This window comes from Panulirus ornatus, chromosome 17 (genome assembly GCF_036320965.1).
Source record: "Panulirus ornatus isolate Po-2019 chromosome 17, ASM3632096v1, whole genome shotgun sequence".
Classification (NCBI taxonomy): domain Eukaryota; kingdom Metazoa; phylum Arthropoda; class Malacostraca; order Decapoda; family Palinuridae; genus Panulirus; species Panulirus ornatus.
Window position 1 is genome coordinate 50,878,154 of NC_092240.1, and position 9,341 is coordinate 50,887,494.

Below are 9,341 nucleotides of genomic sequence, written 5' to 3' on the forward strand. Positions count from 1 at the left end.
AAACCCACCCAATAATAGGTTACTCGTCACCATTATGCTGCGTCCATTTTCTCCAAGCTTGGACGAAGTCTGTAAGTGGCTTCCCCCAACTGACCTGTAACCACATCAGCCACTCGGTATATTAGGTAAAGGTCAACGTTGTTTTAAAAGTGATAAAAGGAATGCATACGTCGAACCCCGACCCCAACACACACACACACCACACACACCGAAGACGGGATGCCCAAAATTCAAGTCTAAAATGAACATGAAAACTCGATTCTTCTTCAGATATTTCGTATGAATATGGAACTATTTCGTAGCTCAGACCTTTAGAGGAAGAGAGAGTTTCCATATGAAACAAATCATGGTATACCTCTAACAGAACTGAAGTAACTGTGTGGAAACGCAGGAGCCCTGAACAAAAATGCTGCATTAGCAAATTTTTTAGACTTTTTTGACCGCAAAATCAACAGGGACATTTCTTGTTCACTGGGAAACTCACGGTACAAGTGCCTGTGAAATCTACTACTTTGCAAAACTACTTGTCACACAGTCATCTCCAAATTCAGTTCCAAGTGCAGCAATGATTTTTACCTTTAAACATCTCAATACACTTTGTTTCCCTTGATAGCAAACCTTAATAAAATTGGTAAAGTATTTTTTTGTTGCTCACTTGAAGAAAGTATATTGTGGGAAGAACATGAAAGATGATTTTTATTAAGGCACTCCAAAACTTTATTTTGTAGGGTCCTTCAACAAGAACCCGTAGCTCAAAGTGATTAAGAAACATCTAAACACCAGTTTGCTCTTGTTAAGCTTTGGACAGTTGTTAAAGAGGTCAGTTTATGTTGTTGTTTATATGTGCCAACAGGAAACACAGTAGTCCCATGGGTTTAAATTTGCTCATTACCTATTAATCTATTGTTCATAGTTTTTTCCTTTTTTTTCACCCTGGATCATGGGTTCTTGTTAATATATTAAGATGCATTTGTGTATGGAAGCCGACTTTTAAACATGTAGAGGGTGTGTCATATCTCGTTTTCAAACTCAGCATTAAGGGGGAAATACACATGATATACTCTAACCCACACACTTAACATCTGACAGCAAAAATATCTGGAACCACATCACTTTCATGGATCCTTTACCCTCTACCTCCCCACACTGCAAAATATAATTTGCAGTACGAGATGTTATCCCTGTATTATGCAATTAATCACAGGTGTGACCCAACTCAAAATTTCAAGGGTGACATGACCTCATTCAGTTAGAAATAATCACAGTCAAATATCTGGTCTATTTCCATACAAGAAATTGTTGAAGAATGTCTTGTGGGTTGACAATTAAATAATGAAGCGTAGTATCAAAATTTCTTTTTAGGTTACGTAGCCACGACGGAAATAATTAAATGAAAGGTGTTACCAGCTTTTGGTAGGCTGAATCATTTGGAGTACAGTCTCATAAGAGAAACTTCCTAATACTAAGGATTCCACATTTCCCGGCTACTTAAAGTAGCGCAGCCTAGGATCTCCATGTTACCCATAGCAAAAAGGTGGTGGATAACACCACGACTCCTTTATATAAACTGGTCCTAGGGTAATTATACATAAGAATATAAATCATTTAATAAAAGGAGATAAATAATGGATTAATGATGAATAAGAACAATGATTTCCAATGATAAATATGTCAGATATTCCTAAATGTTTGCGTTAAGTTGTGGCTAAGATCGAAGGGGAGTAGGTTTGGTAACCAGAGTTCAGAACAAAATTATCTAATAATACCCCACAACAGTCTTCAAATTATACATCATTAACACTAATTTGTCACCATGTTATAACATCGTTTCATATTACCTTAAGATCTTGGCTTGCATCGTCCACTGGCCAAATGCACCTTAAATGGAATTTATTATTTTTTCACTTAATGCCACTTATCTATGATTATTTAGCGTTTTAGATAATATTTTTCTTTCCCTTTTTTTTCTACAGTAGTGTATATTCGAACCTGTCATTGTATCGTGCTTTTTTTAGTTGATTTCATTTATTTTTAACCTAATGAAGGATTTTGGATTTAGTTTTGACAGTCCCTAAGGGAAAATTTATAGCCTAGCAATCAAATCTTTTCTCTGTTGGGCCAATTAATTTGTTATTATACACAGTCTATGAGTCCTAGTTCACGTTTCTTGTGAATTTAACGTGTATATCCGGTCCTAAGCAGTGTTGAAGAGTCGCCATAGAGACTAAATGGAGATGGTTTGGGAATAAATTGAGTCCACCATTATGCATTCCATCTATCACACCATTACGAGCTGTTAATCATCATATATACACACACATACACCTTTTTTGTTTTAACAAGAATCACATGTGAGAAACGGAAATAATTGGGGGGTACACATGAGTAATTAATTAATTAGAAAAATGGACTAGGCAACTGAAGCTTACCGGATGACAGGTTGGTGCAGCCATATCTTGTGTGGAGTGTGAAGCAGTGAACCTTCGACCCTGGCGTCGATTTGCAGTTAAGTCCTCTCCTCTCCAGTGCCTTCCATAACATAAAAAAAAGGGAAAGATGCCTAGATAGACTCGGTATTCTAGAGGTGCTGAGTTCCTTTTATCTAGTGGGTTTACGCCTGTGGGAGAGGGAGAGAGAGTGTGAGTGGAGCAGCCAGCAACACCCGACTCCCATCAGTGGTCGAAGGGTTCACTTAACTGGCAGACATCATACAAAGGTAAGGTTGAAGTGGTTGTGTAATTGGTAGTTTGGTCTTTACAGAACTCTCATGAAATGGCAGGGTAAGCTGTTAAGGGGATTGATGCAAGGGCTTTATGATCCAGTAGGAAAAAATTTGTGGCTCCTTAACACCTTTTTCAAAATCCGGGTTCAAAATCCAGGATGCTAAGGATTAAACATTTTGATTAAAAACAGGAGTCTCAATAGAGGTTTTGAAATGTACAAGATTATTGAGAATATGTATTTTAAAGTTTATTTCATAATAACAGTCGCTAAAGTTAAGGAACACACAAATTCTTTTTCATTTCCAAAACTGAAGTTAAACAACTGTGTGGCTCGCTCGCTCCCTCCATCACATTCTCCAGTTGGTAACGTATATCTTTTGTCTCGTTATATCACATTACACGAAGGTTCATTGTGCCAAGAAATGTGTCTACAGTTATATATATGATTCAGAATAGATGGGATTGAATATTTGCCCTTTACTGACCCCCCAGCATCAAAATGATTAATGAAATCAAAAGATCTTTGTCCTCAATATGGCTACCTTTCAAAGACATCCATGACGGTGCGTTATTACGAAATATATTATTTTGAGGTCCTCCATAGGGATAGCCTAGCAACTTTGGTGCCTTTATATATCATAATTTAATGCAGCTCCATCCCCATAAGGGTAGTTATATATTTATTAAGGTATATATGTATTTCATTTATTTTACCGACATTTTGGGTCCAGTGTAGCCCCCAGACCTACACTAAAACGCTTGTGTGCCTTTATATATTCATAATTAATGCAGCTACATCTCCATAAGGGTAGTTATATATTTATTTAGGTATATATGTATTTCATTTATTTTACCGACATTTTGGTCCATGTAGCCCCCTAGACCTACACTAAAACGCTTGTGTCTTAAAAACCATAATTGGAGTTAGGACATTCCGACACGTGCCCTTGTGGGGTGGGGGGGGGGGGGAATTACAGTCTATCGCAATCCTGAGTTCATAAGATGGGGGGGAAATACAGTCTATCGCAATCCTAAGTTCTGAAGAAAAGCGGTGAGGATACAGGAACGTAACAACGTATGAGTATAAAAGAGAGGATCATATGACCTTATTCATTCCGTGGCTACGATGGTAAGAAGGCCCTTCGAGAATGATGGTTCGATTCCTTGGGTACGGTGATAACGACCCATCAGTTAACGATGGTTCGATTCCTTGGGTACGGTGATTACGACCCATCAGTTAACGATGGTTCGGTCCTTGGGCACGACTGTAATACTTTTAAAAGACTTAGGTTTCAGGTCATCACATTTAAAAGGGAGGTCTGTTCGTGCCTAATGGTCGTACCATTGTGTTCAATGGTAGTAGTCGTAGTAGTGTTTCCCTTCATCTACCTAGAGGTTATATAGTGCTCATTTATAGTGTATAATGGCCTTTATGGGTTGACTTGACCAGATCCTGACACGATTTCCATTTTCCGTGCTTATATAGAGTGGAAAGTTGCCATTAACTGTTAGACACTGAGGTCAGGTCGGAGAAGGGGTGACCCCCAGTCACCTGATTTCGTTATAGGTGAGGATACTGAAAAAAAGGAGTAAAACTAGCCTTTAATTGATAGTAGTGGTGATCATTGAAGATTACCATAGGGTAGTATCTAAATCTAATAACAAGTGTAGACGTTAATGTGGCATGCACCCTAACACCTGCTATAAATAAGTAAAACTTTCTAATCCACGAGTGTAAGAGAAGAAAAAAAAAATAATGGAAATATGCCCTTTGAACAAACACAAGTGAGTTGGCGATTTCAGTATGGAACTGATGTGCAGAGGCGTAGTAATAGGAGATGCGCTGAAACTGAATTTCAGCTCAAAGTAAGGTATACACTGTAATTCCCTGCATGAATAATAATTAGCGGCTCTGCTTGGTCTCTGGTGTTTGGAGTTCACTTTTTACGGGAGCATGATCATAGCTGTACAGGAGCCGGGAGCGTGCATGGCAGGCCCGGGCGTGTGGGAGTCCTACTAGCCCAAGCGAGGGATCATGTCCTTCCGGTCATGTCGGTCTGTATGTGCACGGGAGTCCGGGCGTGCGGCAGTCCGTGCTCGCGACAGCCCACGTTCCCCAGGTCAGGTCGGCCTGGACGTGCACCCTGCTCACCACGTCCTTGGTATTTCTCGAGCGAGCCCCCCGTAGTGGCGCTAGGCCTCTCCTGTTGCTGGGGCGCCGCCCCGCGCCTCCCCCCTCTACTGTTGCTCGGCGCTCTTACTGTTGCCCTGTTGGAATGGCAAGTTGTCATTGTCTCTTGTGTACTTACACTAGTGGCTCTTTACCCCCGCTTACAGTGGACGCTCATGACACACAAGAAACATCCTGTTGTGAAGAGCGAGGTATGGCTTACCGGGCGAGGCTGACTGACTGTCCTCACCTCTGTTGATCTGGTACCAAGCGACCCAAACACTGAGCCTCGCCTCCCTCCCACGTAATGGAGGATTCCATTTAATGCTCAGCCAAAGGGGTTTAGAACTCCTTTTTTTGATTAATTACTCCAGTAATTCACTCACATTCGCTTTTTCCCCCGCACTCGATGCTTTTTCGTTGTTTAAATTGATGCTTTCTCCCTTCATGGCCTTACTTGAAGACCACGAATATTACATAAAGCGTATCCTATGGCGAACCTACTACGGGTGATGCCAGGCCCTTGTGAGTTTTGTGAACTTACTGATCCATTCGCTAGCAATCTTGGTACAAAGTATAAAAGAATTTAAACACCGTGACTCCTCTATCATTCCTATAATCTGATGAATTTACATAGTACGGCACCTGACTCATTCCTGTAATTTGATACTACTTTACTCACTGGTAAGTGACGGTTTTATAAGATTATATTTAATCTTTGACTTGTTCTGGGTGTGGGTGAGGCATGGATTGACCACACGTGCTAGGATGAATCATAGCATCGGAAACAAAGGCCGCACACACACACACACACACACACACACACACACACACAGTCACACACACAGTACACACACACAGTCACACACAGTCAAAACCACACACACACAATATATATATATATATATATATATATAATATATATATATATATATATATATATATATATATATATATTATCATTATACTTAGTCAATGTCTCCCGCGTTAGCGAGGTAGCGCATGTTAACAGACGAAAGAATGGCCCATCCCTCCCACATACACATGTATAGACGTAAACGCCCACACACACACATATACATACCTATACATTTCAGTGTATACATACATGTCCATACATATACATATACATATATACACATGTACGTATTCATACTTGCCTTTATCCATTCGTGTCACCACCCCGCCACACATGAAATGGCACCCCCCTCCCCCGAGTGCATGTGAGGTAGCAGTAGGAAAAGAAAACAAAAGCCACATTGGTTCACACTCAGTCTCTAGCTGTCATGTGTAATGCACCGAAACCACAGCTCACTTTCCACATCCAGGCCTCATAAAACTTTCCATGGTTCAATCCAATGACAGCACGTCGACCCCGGTATACCACATCGTATATTGTCCTCAAACATCTCATTTCCAGCACATCCACCCTCCTCCGCACAACCCTATCTATAGCCCACGCCTCGCAACCATATAACATTGTTGGAACCACTGTTCCTTCAAGCATACCCATTTTTGCTCTCCGAGATAACGTTCTCGACTTCCACACATTTTTCAATGCTGCCAGAACCTTCGCCCCCTCCCCTACCTTGTGACTCACTCGCGATTCCATGGTTTCATCCGCTGCTAAATCCACTCCCAGATATCTAAAACACTTCACTTCCTCCAGTTTTTCTCCATTCAAACTTACCTCCCAGTTGACTTGTCCCTCAACCCTACTGAACCTAATGACCTTGCTCTTATTCACATTTACTCTCAGCTTTCTTCTTTCACACACTTTACCAAACCCAGTCTCCAGCTTCTGCAGTTTCTCCCCTGAATCAGCCACCAGCGCTGTATCATCAGTGAACAACAAATGACCCCTTTCCCAAGCCCTCACATCCACAACAGACTGCATGCTTGCCCCTCTCGTCAAAACTCTTGCATTCACTTCCCAAGCAACTCCATCCATAAACAAATTAAAGAACCATGGAGACATCACTCACCCCTGCCGCAAACCGACATTCACTGGGAACAAATTACTTTCCTCTCTTCCTACTCGTACACATGCCTTACATCCTCGATAGAAACTTTTCACTGCTTCTAGCAACTTGCCTCCCACACCATATATTCTTAATACCTTCCACAGAGCATCTCTATCAACTCTATCATATGCCTTCTCCAGATCCATAAATGCTACATACAAATCCATTTGCTTTTTTAAGTATTTCTCACATACATTCTTCAAAGCAAACACCTGATCCACACATCCTCTACTACTTCTGAAAACACACTGCTCTCTCCCAATCTGATGCTCTATACATGCCTTCACCCTCTCAGTCAATACCCTCCCATTAATTTCCCAGATGTTCAACAACTAACTCTGTAATTTGAACTCACCTTTATCCCCTTTGCCTTTGTACAATGGCACTATGCATGCATTCTGCCAATCCTCAGACACTTCACCATGAACCATACATACACTGAATATTCTCACCACCAGTCAACAACACATTCAGCCACTTTTTTTAATAGATTTCAATGCAATACCATCCAAACCCGCCGCCTTGCCGGCTTTCATCTTCCGCAAAGCTTTCGCTACCTCTTCTCTGTTTACCAAGCCATTCTCCATGACCCTCTCACTTCGCACACCACCTCGACCAAAACACCCTATATCGGCCACTCTATCATCAATCACATTCAACAAACCTTCAAAATACTCACTCCATCTCCCTCTCACTTCACCATTGCTTGTTATTACCTCCCCATTTGCCCGCTTCACCGATGTTCCCATTTGTTCTCTTGTCTTACGCACTTTATTTACCTCCTTCCAAAACATCCTTTTATTCTCCCTAAAATCTAACGATACACTCTCACCCTAACTCTCATTTGCCCTCTTTTTCACCTCTTGTACCGTTCTCTTGACCCCCTACGTCTTTCTTTTATACATCTCCCAGTCATTTGCACTATTTTCCTGCAAAATCGTCCAAATGCCTCTCTCTTCTCTTTCACTAACAATCTTACTTCTGCATCCTACACTCACTACCCTCTCTCATCTGCCCACCTCCCACCTTTCTCATTCCACAGACATCTTTTGGACAAGCCATCACTGTTTCCCGAAATACATCTCATTCCTCCCTCACTCCCCTTACGTCATTTGTTCTCACCTTTTTTCCATTCTGCACTCAATCTCTCCTGGTACTTCCTGACACAAGTCTCCTTTCCAAGCTCACTTACTCTCACCACTCTCTTCACCCCAACATTCTCTCTCTCTCTCTCTCTCTCTCTCTCTCTCTCTCTCTCTCTCTCTCTCTCTCTCTCTCTCTCTCTCTCTCTCTCTCTCTCTCTCTGCCCATTACGATAATCATATAATCACTCGCTGTGTCTGGATTACAGTGTATGATAACGATCGTTCATCCGATCCATAAGTGTCACAAGTGATTAGCCAGTCGACAGAATGACACGCCAGACGAGCGAGTCCATGTCTCATCCTAATGATGCTGGTGTAGTAGAACAACGCTTGTACAGCACTTGTAACGCGCAGGCCCCTCATTCTCACACACTTCAGATACCACTGTCATGGCTCACACGATAGTGGTATTGTGTGTGTGTGTGTGTGTGTGTGGTGTGTGTGTGTGTGTGTGTGTGTGTTTGTATGGTGTGTGTGTTGTGTTGTAGTGTGTGTGTGTATGTGTGTGTGTGTTTTTGTATGGTGTGTGTGTTGTGTTGTGGTGTGTGTGTGTGTGTGTGTGGTGTGTGTGTGTGTGTGTGTTGTGTTGTGGGTTTGTGTGTGGTATGGTTTGGTGTGTGTGAGTTGGTGGTGTGTGGGGGGGGTGTGTGTGTTTGTGTGATTGTTGTGTGTGTGTGTGTGTGTTGTGGTGTGTGATGTGTGTGTGTGCGGTTGGTGTGTTGTGTGTGTGTGTGTGTGTGTGTGTGTGTGCGGGGTGGGGGGGGGTGTTAGTAGTAATAGATGAAATGCGTTTGTAGTTAAATGAAAAGAAAATGAAATTCTTTTGGAGGTGCGTAAGAGGCGTTTGGAGTCTTTGAGAGGATGTTTTGTAGGATAAGGAGGTTTTGGAGGTCAGCATGCCTAGCATCATTATCTCCCTAGTGAGATGATAAGAGCGGATGTGCCTCGTGGGTAAAGGCTTTAAAAGACCTTACTTACCAATGTCTGTATTTTATTTTTTTTTATATGTGTGTGTGTGTGTGTGTGTGTGGTGTGTGTGTGTGTGTGTGTGTGTGTGTGTGTGTGTGTGTATGGTGGTGTGCGTGTGTGTGTTGTGTGTGTGTGTGTTGTGTGTGTGTGTGTGTGTGTGTGTGTGTGTGTGTGTGTGTGTGTGTGCATGTGTTGTGTGTGTGTGTGTGTGTGTGGTTGTGTGTGTGTGATGGTGGTGTGATTTGTGTGATATGTGTGATGTGTGTGTGTTGTGTGTGTGTGGTGTGTGTGTGGGTATGTGTTGTGTATG

At 41.9% G+C, this 9,341-nt stretch overlaps 1 protein-coding gene across 1 annotated transcript in view; it reads left to right on the forward strand.

The window, feature by feature from the left end:
- Window positions 1-2,447: 2,447 nt before the first annotated feature.
- LOC139754743 (uncharacterized) overlaps window positions 2,448-9,341 on the forward strand; it is a 24,497-nt gene continuing 17,603 nt past the window's right edge. Inside the window, exon 1 of the mRNA XM_071672491.1 lies at window positions 2,448-2,716. The gene's annotated coding sequence lies outside the window, so the exon portion shown is untranslated. The remainder of the gene's footprint in view (window positions 2,717-9,341) is intronic.